We start from the raw sequence: 14,016 nt of genomic DNA on the forward strand, positions 1-14,016 counted from the left end.
AGACCAGTGGTAGTGTCCTGTCCATCAGTCATTCCAGTCATTCCTGTGCCGCATATTGTCTCATTTAACTCCCAAAAAATAATGGAGAACAAAAATTTTAAGGATAAAATAGGGAACGATCAAGAAGAACCACTTCCTCCTAGTGCTGAAGGTGCTTCCACTAGCCATGACATAGACGATGAAATGTCATCAACATCGTCTGCCAAGGCCGATGCCCAATGTGATAGTAGAGGGCATGTAAAATCCAAAAAGCCAAAGTTCAGTAAAAAGAACCCAAATTTTTTTAAATTGACTGAGGAAAAACGTAAACTTGCCAATATGCCATTTACGACACGGAGTGGCAAGGAACGGCTGAGGCCCTGGCCTTTGTTCATGGCTAGTGGTTCAGCTTCACATGAAGATGGAAGCCCTCATCCTCCCGCTAGAAAAATTAAAAGAGTTAAGCTGGAAAGAGCACAGAAAATAATTGTGCGCTCTAAGATGGTATCAAAAATCCCCAAGGAGAGTCCAAGTGTGTCGGCAGTTGCGATGCCTGACCATCCCAACACTGGACGGGAAGAGGTGGCTCCTTCCACCATTTGCATGCCCCCTGCAAGTGCTGGAAGGAGCACCCACAGTCCAGTTCCTGATATTCAAATTGAAGATGTCACTGTTTAAGTACACCAGGATGAGGATATGGGTGTTACTGGCGCTGAGGAGGAAGTTGACCATGAGGATTCTGATGGTGATGTGGTTTGTTTAAGTCAGGCACCGGGGAGACACCTGTTGTCCTTGTGACAAAGAAGCCCATTGTGATGCATGGGCAAACTACCAAAAAAGCCACCTCTTCGGTGTGGAATTATTTCTCCACAAATCTGGACAACAGGTGTCAAGACATCTTTTGCCTCTGTCAATCTGTAATAAGTAGGGGTAAGGACGTTAACCACCTAGGAACATCCTCCCTTATACGTCACCTGATGCGCATTCATCAGAAGTCAGTGTACAGTTGTGAAACTTTGGGTAAGAGTGTAAGCAGTACACTGACACCTAAATCCCTTCTTCCTCCTGTACCCAAGTTCCTGCAAGCCACACCACCTACTCCCTCAACATCATCTTCCTCCTCAGTCAGGAACGTCCGTAGTACTGCAGGCCATGTCACTATCAAGACTGAGGAGTCCTCTCCTAACCGGGATTCTTCCATAGGATCCTTGAGTGGTACGCCTGCTGTTGCTGATGGGAGTCGATCATCATCCCAGAGGAGAAGTCGGAAGACCACTTGTACTACTTCCAGTAAGCAATTGACTGTCCAACAGTCCTTTGTGAGGAAGATGAAATATGACAGCAGTCATCCTTTTGCAAAGCAGCTGAGACCTTGACAGCTATGTTGGTGTTAGAGGTACATCCGGTATCCACCATTAGTTCAGTGGGACTTAGAGAATTGATGGAGATAGTATGTCCACGGTATCAAATCCTGTCTAGGTTCCACTTCTCTAGGCAGGCGATACCGAGAATGTACACAGACGTCAGAAAGAGTCACCAGTGTCCTACAAAATGCGGTTGTATCTAGTGTCCACTTAACCATGGACATGTGGACAAGTGGAACAGGGCAGACTAAGGACTATATGACTGTAACAGCCCACTGGGTAGATGTATGGCCTCCCACAGCAACAACAACAGCAGCGGCACCAGTAGCAGCATCTCGCAAACGCCAACTCATTCCTAGGCAGGCTACGCTATGTATCACCACTTTCATTAAGAGGCACACAGCTGACAACCTCTTACGGAAACTGAGGAACATCATCGCAGAATGGCTTACCCCAATTGGACTGGGGATTTGTGATATCGGACAACGCCACCAATATTGTGCGTGCAAATTGGCAACTGGGCAAATTCCAACATGTCCCATGTTTTACACATACAATTAATTTGGTGGTGCAGAATTGTTTTGAAAATGACAGGGGTGTGCAGGAGATGCTGTCGGTGGCCCGAACAATTGTGGGCCACTTTTGGCATTCTGCCACTGCATGCCGAAGACTGGAGCACCAGCAAACACTCCTGAACCTGCCCCGCCATTAACTGAAGCAAGAGGTGGTAACGAGGTGGAATTCAACATTCTATATGTTTCAAAGGATGGAGGAGCAGCAAAAGGCCATTCAAGCCTATACATCCACCTACGATATAGACAAAGGATGGGTAATGCACCTGACTCAAGCACAGTGGAGAATGATTTCCGTCTTGTGCAAGGTTCTCCAACCTTCGAACTAGCCACACGTGAAGTCAGTTCAGACACTGCCAGCTATTTGCTTTGCCAGGATTCAAGGGTTTTCAATCTGTTGAGATCAGAGCACTACATTTTGGCCACCGTGCTCGATCCTAGGTTTAAAGCCTACGTTGTATCGCACATTCCAGCAGACACAAGTGTGCAGAGGTGCAAAGACCTGCTGGTTTGTAAATAGTGAACTCAAGCGGAACGTGACCTGTCAACAGCTCCTCCTTCAATTTCTCCTTCCACTGGGGCTGCAAGGAAAAGGATAAGATTTCCTAGCCCACCCGCTAGCGGTGATGCAAGGAAGTCAGGAGCGAAAGCTGACAACTGGTCCGGACTGAAGGACCTGCCAACGATTACTGACATGTCTACTCACTGCATATGATTCTGTCACCATTGAAAGAATGGTGGAGGATTATATGAGTGACAGCATCCAAGTAGGCACGTCAGACAGTCCGTATGTATACTGGCAGGAAAAAGAGGCAATTTGGAGGCTCTTGCACAAACTGGCTTTATTTTACCTAAGTTTTCCCCCCTCCAGTGTGTACTCCAAAAGAGTGTTTAGTGCAGCCGGTAACCTTGTCAGCGATCGGCGTAGGAGGTTACTTCCACTAAATGTAGAGAAGGTGATGTTCATCAAAATGAATTATAAATTCCTCCAGGAAGACCTTTACCAGCAATTGCCTCCAGAAAGTACACATGGACCTGTGATGGTGGATTCCAGTGGGGACAAATTAACACTCAGTGAGGATGATGTACACGGTGAAAGGGGTGAGGAATCGGAGGATGATGATGAGGTCGACATCTTGCCTCTGTAGAGCCAGTTTGTGCAAGGAGAGATTGATTGCTTCTTTTTTGGTGGGGGCCCAAACAAACCAGTCATTTCTGCCACAGTCATGTGGCAGACCCTGTCGCTGAAATGATTGGTTTGTTAAAGTGTGCATGTCCTGTTTATACAACATAAGGGTGGGTGGGTGGGCCCAAGGACAATTCCATCTTGCACCTCTCTTCTTTGCATCATGTGCTGTTTGGGGACTATTTTTTTAAGTGCCATCCTGTCTGACACTGCAGTGCCACTCCTAGATGGGCAAGGTGTTTGTGCCGCACACTTGTGTTGCTTAGCTTGGCCATCCAGCTACCTCATTGCACCTCTTATTCTTCTTTGCATCATGTGCTGTTTGTGGCCAATTTTTTAAATCTGCCATCCTGTCTGTAACTGCAGTGCCACTCCTAGATGGGCCAGGTGTTTGTGCCGCACACTTGTGTCGCTTAGCTTAGTCATACAGCCACCTCGGTGCAACTTTTAGGCCTAAAAACAATATTGTGAGGTATTCAGAATAGACTGGAAATGAGTGGAAAAGAATGTTATTGAGGTTATTAATACCGTAGTAGCAAAATGACCCCCAAATTCTGTGATTTTAGCTGTTTTTATGTTTTTTAAAAAAAAATCATCCGGATCCAAAACCGAAACCAAAACACGAAAGGGTGGATTTGGCAAAACCAAGCCAAAACCAAAACACGAAAGTGGAATTAGAACCAAAACCAAAACACAAAACATGAAAAGTGCCAGCTGCACATCTCTCTCTCTCTCTCTCTCTCTCTCTCTATATATATATACAGTATGTATGTATGTATGTATGTATGTATGTATGTATGTATGTATGTGTCATTATCTCAGTAGGGGACCCAAAAATTTGTGTTTTCGAATTTTGAATAAGTGATACTCAACGTGTACTGTAAATAAACAAAAAAAAATGAAGTGAAATTGACACTAGAAGAATGGGAGAAATAAAGGGGGCAAGGACTGGAAAGACAAGACAAAGAGCTTAATTACAGTACATGTGCAAACAAACTATCCCAAAGGGCTATATGCAAAAAATAATGCAAGTATCACAAGAAGGCGCTTTCTAACTTAGAATATATAAAGAACAGTGGTAGTTACGTTCCTGTCATAAGACAGTTTTCAGCACTTATCTCCTCTCTCAGAGTGATTCTTCTCAAGCTTTCTCCTTTTTTTCCAAACACCTCATTCACGATGATCATAAAAAATAAAACGTATCGAATTTTCGTGTAATACTTTCATTTATTCACAAAAAAACATACAGGATAAAAATTCTAATACCAAAACATAGCTAAAATCCACAGAAAAAAGTCCCAATAATGGACTGATATAGCACACTCAGCAAAAAGTGATATCCTAAAATGGTGAGAATGGAATAATTACCGTATAGTCTGAGAACAAAGATTGTTCTCAAACAGATGTGAATCAATTTCCAAGAGAGCTCCCGGGTAAGCAATGCTCTGGATGCCAGTGTCTGATTCCCAGGAGCTCTCTTAGGACCTGAAAAACTAAAATTAGTTTTTTTTCAATCCATGTTTAGGATTTTATAGGTTCTAAAAATTTCAGTTTAAGGGATTTATACTAGAGATGTGTGGCGGGCACTTTTCGTGTTTTGTGTTTTGGTTTTGGTTCTAATTCCACTTTCGTGTTTTGGTTTTGGCTTGGTTTTGCCAAAACCACCCTTTCGTGTTTTGGTTTTGGTTTTGGATCTGGACGATTTTTGAATAAACCATAAAAACAGCTAAAATCACAGAATTTGGGGGTAATTTAGCTCCTAAGGTATTAATAACCTCAATTACAATCATTTCCACTCATTTCCAGTCTATTCTGAACACCTCACACCACACAATATTATTTTTAGGCCAAAAGGTTGCACTGAGGTTGCTGGATGACTAAGCTAAGCGACACAAGTGGACAACACAAACACCTGGTCCATCTTGGAGTGGCACTGCAGTGTCAGACAGGAGGGCAGATATAAAAAAAGGCTCCAAACAGCACATCATGCAAAGAAGAAAAAGAATTGCAATGAGGTAGTTGTATGACTAAGCCAAGCGACACAAACAATTGGCCCATCTAGGTGTGGCACTGCAGTGGCAGACAGGAGGGCAGATATAAAAAAGGCCCCAAACAGCACATCATGCAAAGAAGAAAAAGAATTGCAATGAGATAGCTTTATGACTAAGCCAATCGACACAAACAATTCCAACTGGAATTATACGTCCAAATCGCTGGAATTAATTGGCAAGATCACTGGAATTAATAAAAAATCGCTGAAATTAATTGGCAAAATCACTGGAATTATACGTCCAAATCACTGGAATTAAATGGCAAAATCTCGCTATCGCCTGCCTAGTGAAGTGGAATCTAGATTGGATTTGTTACCAGGGACACAATACCTCCATCAATTGTCTAACTCCCACTGCACTAATGGAGGATACCGGACACACGTCTAACACCAACATAAGTGTCAAGGCCTCAGTTATGAGGGCTTCCATTGTCATGTAAAGCTGAACCACTAGTCATGAACATAGACCAGGGCCTCAGCCATTCCTTGCCACTCTGTGTCGTAAATGGCATATTGGCAAGTTTACGTTTCTACTCAGACGATTTAAATTTCTTTTTTTGGTTCTTTTTACTGAACTTTGGCTTTTTGGCTTTTACATGCCCTCTACTATCACAATGGGCATCGGCCTTGGCAGACGACGTTGATGGCATTTCATCGTCTATGTCATGGCTAGTGGCAACAGCTTCAGCACTAGGAGAAAGTGGTTCTTCTTGATCTTTCCCTATTTTATCCTCAACATTTTTGTTCTCCATTATTTTTTGGGAGTTATATGAGACCATATGCGGCACAGGAATGACTGAAATGACTGATGAGACAGGACACTACCACTGGTCTGATGCAGCACAACACAACAACACTGTAAGGGACTTGTGGTTGTTGTTGTTATTATTATACGGCAGCAGTGGACATATAGCAGCAGCGTATATCGTCACTGGAATGACTGATGAGACAGGACACTACCACTGGTCTGATGCAGCACAACACAACAACACTGTAAGGGACTTGTTTTTATTATTATTATTATTATTATTATTATACGGCAGTAGTGGACATATAGCAGCAGCGTATATCATCACTAGAATGACTGATGAGACAGGACACTACCACTGGTCTGATGCAGTCCAACACAACAACACTTTATACAGCTACATTGGATATATGGCAGCAGAGAACACCAATACACTGACTACACTGGACTGAACAGCACAACACAGCACCACTATATACAGGTACACTGGCAGGAAAGGACACCAACACTCTGACTGGCTGGACTTATGCAGCACAATACACTGACTAACCTGGACTGGACTGAGCAGCACAACACAGCACAAGACTTGCCACTCCACTTTCCCGCCCCCACACAGACACTGGAGGATGAAGACACGTCCTCTCACTACACTCTCCGAGACTGGAGTGAAAATGGCTGCGTCGCGGGAATCCAAATCCCGCGAGAATCCGACAGCAGGATGATGACGTTTTGCCGCGTTCGGGTTTCCGAGTCAGGCGGGAAAACCTGAGCCTGACTCGGATCCGGGCTCAGAAGGCAAAGTCCGGTAGGGTTCGGTTCTCTGAGAACTGAACCCCCTCATCTCTAATTTATACTAGAGATGTGCGCTGGACCGTTTTTTATGGTTTTGGTTCTAAATCATCCAGTTTTGGTTTTGCCAAAATGCTGTGACTGGTTTTGGTTTTGTATATTTTTTAAATTTACAAAAAAGTTAAAATCAAATTATTCATGCTCGTTTTGGTTCCTACAGTATTATTAACCTCAATAACATTAATTTCCAGTCCTTTCCAGTCAATTTTGACTACCTCACAGCTCTCAATATTGTTTTCATTTAGTTTTGGCTGACTAATTATTACTAAGCGATAGAGCAGCAGTACAAACACATGGTTTAGAGCAGTTTAGAGCACATCTATGAAACATTGCCACACAGCAGTAACAGAAAAGAAAAATGTTGCAAGATGGAATTTTCCTTGGGGTCTTCCACCCACCCTTATTTTGAATGTAAAAAAAGACTTGCACAGTTTAATAAACCAAGTCCATCAGCAACAGGGACTGCAACTTTTGTGATTGAAGTGCTTGCTTTGTTTGGGTCCCCACAATTTTTTTTGGGTAAGAGCTACTTCTGATTATTACTGAGGAGGTTGATGATGAGGTTGTTAATTACATTATAAACTTAGAAAATAATTTCATGAACTCACCACAAATAACATAACATGAAGAAGGTGCCTAGATAGCTAACATCCCTAGTACCAGGGATGTGAAGTGAGGTAAATGGCGGAGGAGGCACTGGCTAGTACCAGAGCCACATTTACAAACAATATATGAGCCCGAGGGATAATGTGGGCATTATAAACAAGTGCAGCAGCATATACTGCTGTAAATTTGGTGAGTATTGATCAGAGATGTGCATAAAAGATAGGCAGGGGAGGCAGTGCCTCCCCTTTCACAGACTTTTTACTCCAGAGAGTTTTGACTATAAAAATAATTAGAATAATACAAAGAAGATTATTTCTAATATATTCTTTGTATTTTCATATACTTTATATAGTAACAACTCTGACATATACTTTAGTATGACAGGAAATGCTCCGCCTTGCCTGCACGTCACTGGAACCTACCTCTACTAACTTTGGTCTCACAAATGGAGCAGATACCTTCACAAAAGTTGTCAGGATTTGGGTAAAAATAATTCCACACCCAAGAAGTGGCTTTTTTGGTCTTACAATTGCTTTCTTTTTATCATGTGCAAGACCTGCAACCACAGGTAGCTGTCTTACGCAATCAATATAATCAACATCTTTATCCTCAGTGTGAGATAGTAGTAGTACACATATATCCCCACATTCTGACACAATGCCACACATGCTTCCTTAATTTCCATTCTGTCCTCCTCACCATCTTTACCTTTACTGCTCCCCACTTGTACCTGTGCAGATGGTGGCTTCTCTATGAGGACAATGTGAGAAGTTTCAGACTCACACATAGCTAATGTGGACACCCCTAGACTCTCCTCAGGGATGTGTGACATTTCTGAACACATTTTGTTCTACTGCCTTAGTGGTTTTCATTTTTTTGACACCTCTTTAGGTGAAAAGGTGTTTCTTCATAAGAGGCAAAAGAAGATACTTCATTGACAGTTTCAGGACCACCACTTATAAATAAAGGCCTTTCCTTGCCATTGTGTGTGGCGAATTGCATGTTGGCAATTTTATGTTTTTCTGCACCAAGCTTTCCCTTTATTAGAGTTGTTTTTTCATTACCACTCTATATTGGCTTTTTGATTTTAGATGCCCTGAATTAAACCCTCTATGCTCTTCAGTAGATGATGTTGAAGGACTAGTAACGTAGCCATGATTGGTGGCAGCAACAAATGCACTGCGATACAGCTTATGTAGGTTGTACTTACATAATTTTTTTTTACTTTCTTAAACTTTTTTTATTTTTGTTTACTTTTTTCACAACTGACAATACATACTGTAGTGCTTATCTGTGAACACAGTGGTGGGTTATGGCCTGCGGAGTCACTGCATCACCACTGTGTTACAAAATTAGCCTGGGGACTGGGCACAGCTTGTGGATGGACACAGCACAGACACGTGTATGAAGTCTGGACACAGCACAGCCACTTAAACCAGCAGAGCACAGTACATCACACAACAGGGTGTCTGAGAAATGGCACTAAGTTTCCACCACGAGCCCTTATATAATATCCAAAACCCATTGAGAATCTGCCGCCAGGAGGATGATGTTTTTCCTTGATTTGGATTCAAAGTCTGGCAGGAAAACATGAGCCATGGCTTGGAAGGATATACTTGGATCCTGGAAGTTCAGACTGGTTTGGATTTCCTAAAATCCGAACCAATGAACTCTAATTTATATGTTGTATGAAAATCATACAAAACCACGTAAGATATAATTATGTTTGAAACACTTTTCCTTTATTACAGATGTGTCCTGCTATTTCCTCACAGCATTTGCTCTTTGCCATAGAAGTGAATGGATCACTGGCGTATGTGTACTAACACCTAGATTAGGTCATTTTAGGTCCTGTAGAAATTAAGTATGTTATTCTTTGGTACATAAAACATAAAAGAAAATTGAAATTTTGAGTGTACTGAAAAGGATTAGAATAGGTTAGAATTTAAGAGTAATGGGTTTATTTATAAATACTGAGAAGGTGCTTAAGAGTCTTATCCAACAGTTTCCTGAATCCTGTTTTATTTATATAGCATAAGCCCATTTACTGTAGGATGCATTCTAAATACTAATGCTTACTATTACCCATGAGGATTACTGTGTAAGCAAATTGTAGGCAAGTTTTTTTTTTTTAAGTCAGCCAAGTAAGGAAAAAAATATCCATTTCAGTACAAATGCATCTCTCTAATATGCAAATATTTCTAGTGGATGCTTGCTAATGAACTACAGTAGCATGTCATTAAAATACATAACTGAAAATGAGAACAGCTATGTTTTTCGTAAATATTAGCATTTAAATAAATAAATAAATAATTGATATTATAAAAGGTATCCATAATCAAGTTTCATCTTCTTATTATTTCAAAATGAAACACTACAAAAATTAATTATCAAAGGTTACATTCATATAGGTTGGCTACCGGGAATGGGTTGGTCAACATAAATTGCCAATTACCGTGCCATTGAAATCAGTGATGCCCTCAACATTATGTTCTGCATATGTGTTGGAATAGTAATATTACCTGCACTCAGTGAACATATGGACATTTTTTAAGGCATACAGTATTTACCAAGGATTTGTAATCTGCTTATCACACTTGTACACCTTTCACACAGCGCAAATAACCCAGTTTCGACCCAGTATATTGCCGGGTGGACATGGGTCGCTGTCCGGTGTAAAAGGGATCAGTTCAAAATTCCTGGGTCACCTGTCCCGGTATTTCAACCTGGGAATAAAGAAAGGTTATTCCCGGGTTATTATCGGGTCAGGTGCAGTGTGAATAGGTTGCCAGGTCGATGCTACCCAGGACCTGTTCACTGTATAGGCAGAGGCGGCGTGGAGATTATATCATCTACCAGTGCCGCCTCCGCACCCACCCCCAATGCCGCATCCATCCCCATTCCTGATGGCAACCTGACCTGGCATACCGGGTCGGGAAGCCAGTGTGAAGGGGTCCAATGCCGGGTCGCACACAGGAAGGATCCGTTTCCAAATCCCAGGTGCGACTTAGCATTGCTATCTGAAAGTGGTATTAGCTACAATCTTCTGAGTGTTTGCTATTTGAAACCTTAAATATTTAATGCTGGAAATAAAAGAATGGTCTAGAAAATGATTTGCTAATTTTATTAATTTCCAGGCACATCAGACTTAAATATAGGAAAGATATTTTTTCTAGGCAGGTGAAAAGGGAAATTGTATTATTACAAATAAATGACAGCACCTAATATACAGTAGTATTAGTATTATTGCTTATAGTGGAAACTCCATGCTCTTGCCTTATTGGCAATGCCTTTCTGCTTCAGAAGCAGCTTTCCCCTGGATTAGCATTAGTGAGACAGAGATTTGAGATATTAGAAGATAAAGTGATTCCTAAGGCAGGAGTTTACCAGAGGAAATGACAATGATGTATAAAGCCAAAAGATCAGTTCATGCCAAACAACATATAGGACAAGGGATAGGATGGTGAGGAACATATGGCACAAAGGGCGGGAGGGGGTGAGGTGGGGATAATTTGGGACAAAGAATAAGAGGGTGTATTATATGGGACAAAGGATGGGAGGGGGTATGAAATGGAACAAAGTGTTATATGGGGGTATCATGTGGGACAAGGAAGGGGTGTTATGGGGGATCATATTGGACAAGTGGTGGTATGGGGGACCATATAGGACAAGGCGTGGGAGGGGGCATCATATGAAACCCCCTTGTCTCATATGATCCCCCCACCCAACCCTTGTCCTATATAATCCCCCATACCACCAATTGTCCCATATGACCCCCCCTAAACCACCATTTGTCCCATATGATGCCCCCATCTAACACTTTGTTACATTTCATACCCCTTCCCATCCCTTGTTCCATAATGCATAGGGGGATCATATGGGACAAGGAGTGGGAGGGAGTATCAAATATAACAAAATGTTATATGGAGGGATCAGGGATCATATGGGACCGAGGGTGGGAGGGGGTATCATATGTAACAAGGGGTGGGAGGGAGAAATGCATAGTGCTGCATGTCTGCTATGACATGTAATTGAAACTCATTTGAGTAGTGGGGCATATGTACAACCCTGAGTCCTAAGACATTATAATCCACCCACAGCTCATGGGATAGATCAGGGGTGGGAGCAACTGGCCTGAGGGCCATATAAGGGCCGCAAAGTAATTTCACCGGGCCGGGCCAGGGAACCAGGGAAAACCATGGCGCAGATGGGACTAGGAGTTGGTGTGGCCTGGCACCCGATGAGGATGTGGATTATGAAGGCACTCAGTGCGTTGTCTGTATGAGTGTCTCCCCCTTGTGTCTTCCGAGCTCCTGCTGTTCTGAGACTCCTGTGCCTGGCTTCTAGGAGACCTGTTCATCGAAGGCTGCTGCTGATTAGAGGAGGTGGTGTGCAGAAGTCTGGATAGGACCTGTCCTGCAGTGGTGGTGAGTGCCCTGCTGGGGGCATTATGTGTACTTGGCACTATACTGGGGACATTTGGTGTAATTGCTCTATACTGGGGACATCATGGGTAACTGGCATTATACTGGGGATATAATGGGTAACTGGCACTATACTGGGGACATTATGTATGACTGGCACTATACTGGGGACATCGTGGGTAACTGGCATTACGTGTATGTGGCATTACTGGGGGCAGTATGTGTAAGCCACTGTTACTGTGGCCATTATGTGTAAGGAGCACTAATGTAGGCATTATGTGTAAGGGCATGCGCTTAGGGGGGGGGGGGTTCAATTAAAAAAATGGCCCGGGAATGATCTTTAAAAAATCCAAATAGCCCCTGGCAGAGAATACGTTAGACATAAGAATATCCTTACAAAGAAAAAAGGATCAAATAAGGTTTGAGGTAAAAATATGGTAAGAAAAGGGGCAGAGTAGATGGGCCACGTGGTTCTTATCTGCCGTTACATTCTATGTTTCTATATTATGAAATTATTCTAAATATAAAATCATTATCTCACATGCCCATGTCATAACCTTTACATGATAAACCATTTATTAGAAATTAATCTTTATATAATGAAATATGCTCCATGGTTACTATATGTAAAAATCCATACCTATACACAATTCTTAAACATAAATACTACTGTAAATAATGTTTTTACATATTGGATAATTTTGAACTTTTCCTGCCTGAAGGAAAAGGATAAGGAGCCTGTTTACTAATTATCAGTGTTTTTATTTCCCATTGTATAATGAGATATTTAACGATGCTTTTTTTCTAGGGCAGTGCTTCTGAAAAAAGGCTGTAAGTTACAATGGATAACACCATTTGAAAATGATGTTAGCTAATGGTACCAAGCTCCCAAAAGCTGTGCTCTGTAGCATTTGTATACCATACGCAAGAGAACTTTAATATGTCTAGTGTCCAGGTTTTGTTTAATTGGGCAGTTAAATAAAGCATGTGGAAACTTTCAATTTCTGTGTGATTTTAGGTGGAAATTAGGTTAGTAAATAGGCCTTTAAATGTAACAAAACAAAATGAGATGCTAAATATATTTGTGAAGATTTAGAAATACATTTTTTCATATCTTTTTATACTGTAACATTTATTTGATATCTGATAAGTATTTTCACCTTTAATCAGTATTTTATAAATATATTTGCAAGTATACTGTACATCTTAATGTTCCCTATTTTAATTCTCTATAAAGGAAATTAATGTCTCCTGTATTGACTGATGATCCCATTAAAGAGCATTATAAATGGCAGGAACGTTTCCAGAAGGCGAATCTTGCTTATTTACGTCAAGGTAAAGAACAGCAATTAGAGTGTTACAGATAATAAACATTGGGTTGTTAATGGACAGATAATTCCAGATGGCTTTTAGGCTCGCTGATGGAAGTACTACAAACTCCAACATAACATTATCATAATGGCCAAAGAGGGAGTGAAGTCCTACCTTGCTGATTTAGAAATGAGAATGTGTATGGGAGCACTGTTTTTCAAAACGGCTTGCTAATTGTTTTAGTGCACCCTTACCATAGCACATATATAGTACAGTACTATCATTCATCACTATGCATTATGCCTCACTTACATATCACGCTAGGGGAGTTTACTAACAGCAATTTGTAAGAAACTGATGGTATATGTTAAGTTTAAAGCCTAGCCATGTTTATGAAGAGTTTGGATGAGCAGCAATGCTCACTGTTATATCAAAAGCCCTGCAACAATGCTTCTGTTAACAGACTATGGTTCTGCTACTATAGTAGGACCAACTCAAGAAAATATATCTACTTCAATAAATGTAATGAAAATATTGGCATTCTGCAATGTGAGATAAAGCGCAGTCAGCTCTTGGCTATTTTAATTTTTTTTTTACAAAATGTAAATGGTGAAGTTTGTAAATTACGAATATTCATCACATGACCTGAAATTTTGAAGTCAACTTGTCGCTTCTCTAGCACAGTCTGCTTGTTTGTAGGACCAGTACTTGCTCAGATAACGGTATATTGGCCCTCATTCCGAGTTGTTCGCTCGCGAGCAGTTTTTAGCAGCCGTGCAAACGCTATGCCGCCACCCACTGGGAGTGTATTTTAGCTTAGCAGAAGTGCAAACGGTTGTAACGCAGAGCGCCTGCAAATTTTTTTTTGTGTGGTTTCAGAGTAGCTCAAAACCTACTCAGCGCTTGCGATCACTTCAGACTATTCAG

At 41.5% G+C, this 14,016-nt stretch overlaps 1 protein-coding gene across 1 annotated transcript in view; it reads right to left on the bottom strand.

Moving 5' to 3' along the window:
• Positions 1-14,016, bottom strand: part of IMPG1 (interphotoreceptor matrix proteoglycan 1) — a 511,490-nt gene that overhangs the window by 332,915 nt on the left and 164,559 nt on the right. The gene's annotated exons all lie outside the window — the stretch shown is intronic.

This window comes from Pseudophryne corroboree, chromosome 4 (assembly GCF_028390025.1).
Source record: "Pseudophryne corroboree isolate aPseCor3 chromosome 4, aPseCor3.hap2, whole genome shotgun sequence".
In the NCBI taxonomy this organism is placed as follows: domain Eukaryota; kingdom Metazoa; phylum Chordata; class Amphibia; order Anura; family Myobatrachidae; genus Pseudophryne; species Pseudophryne corroboree.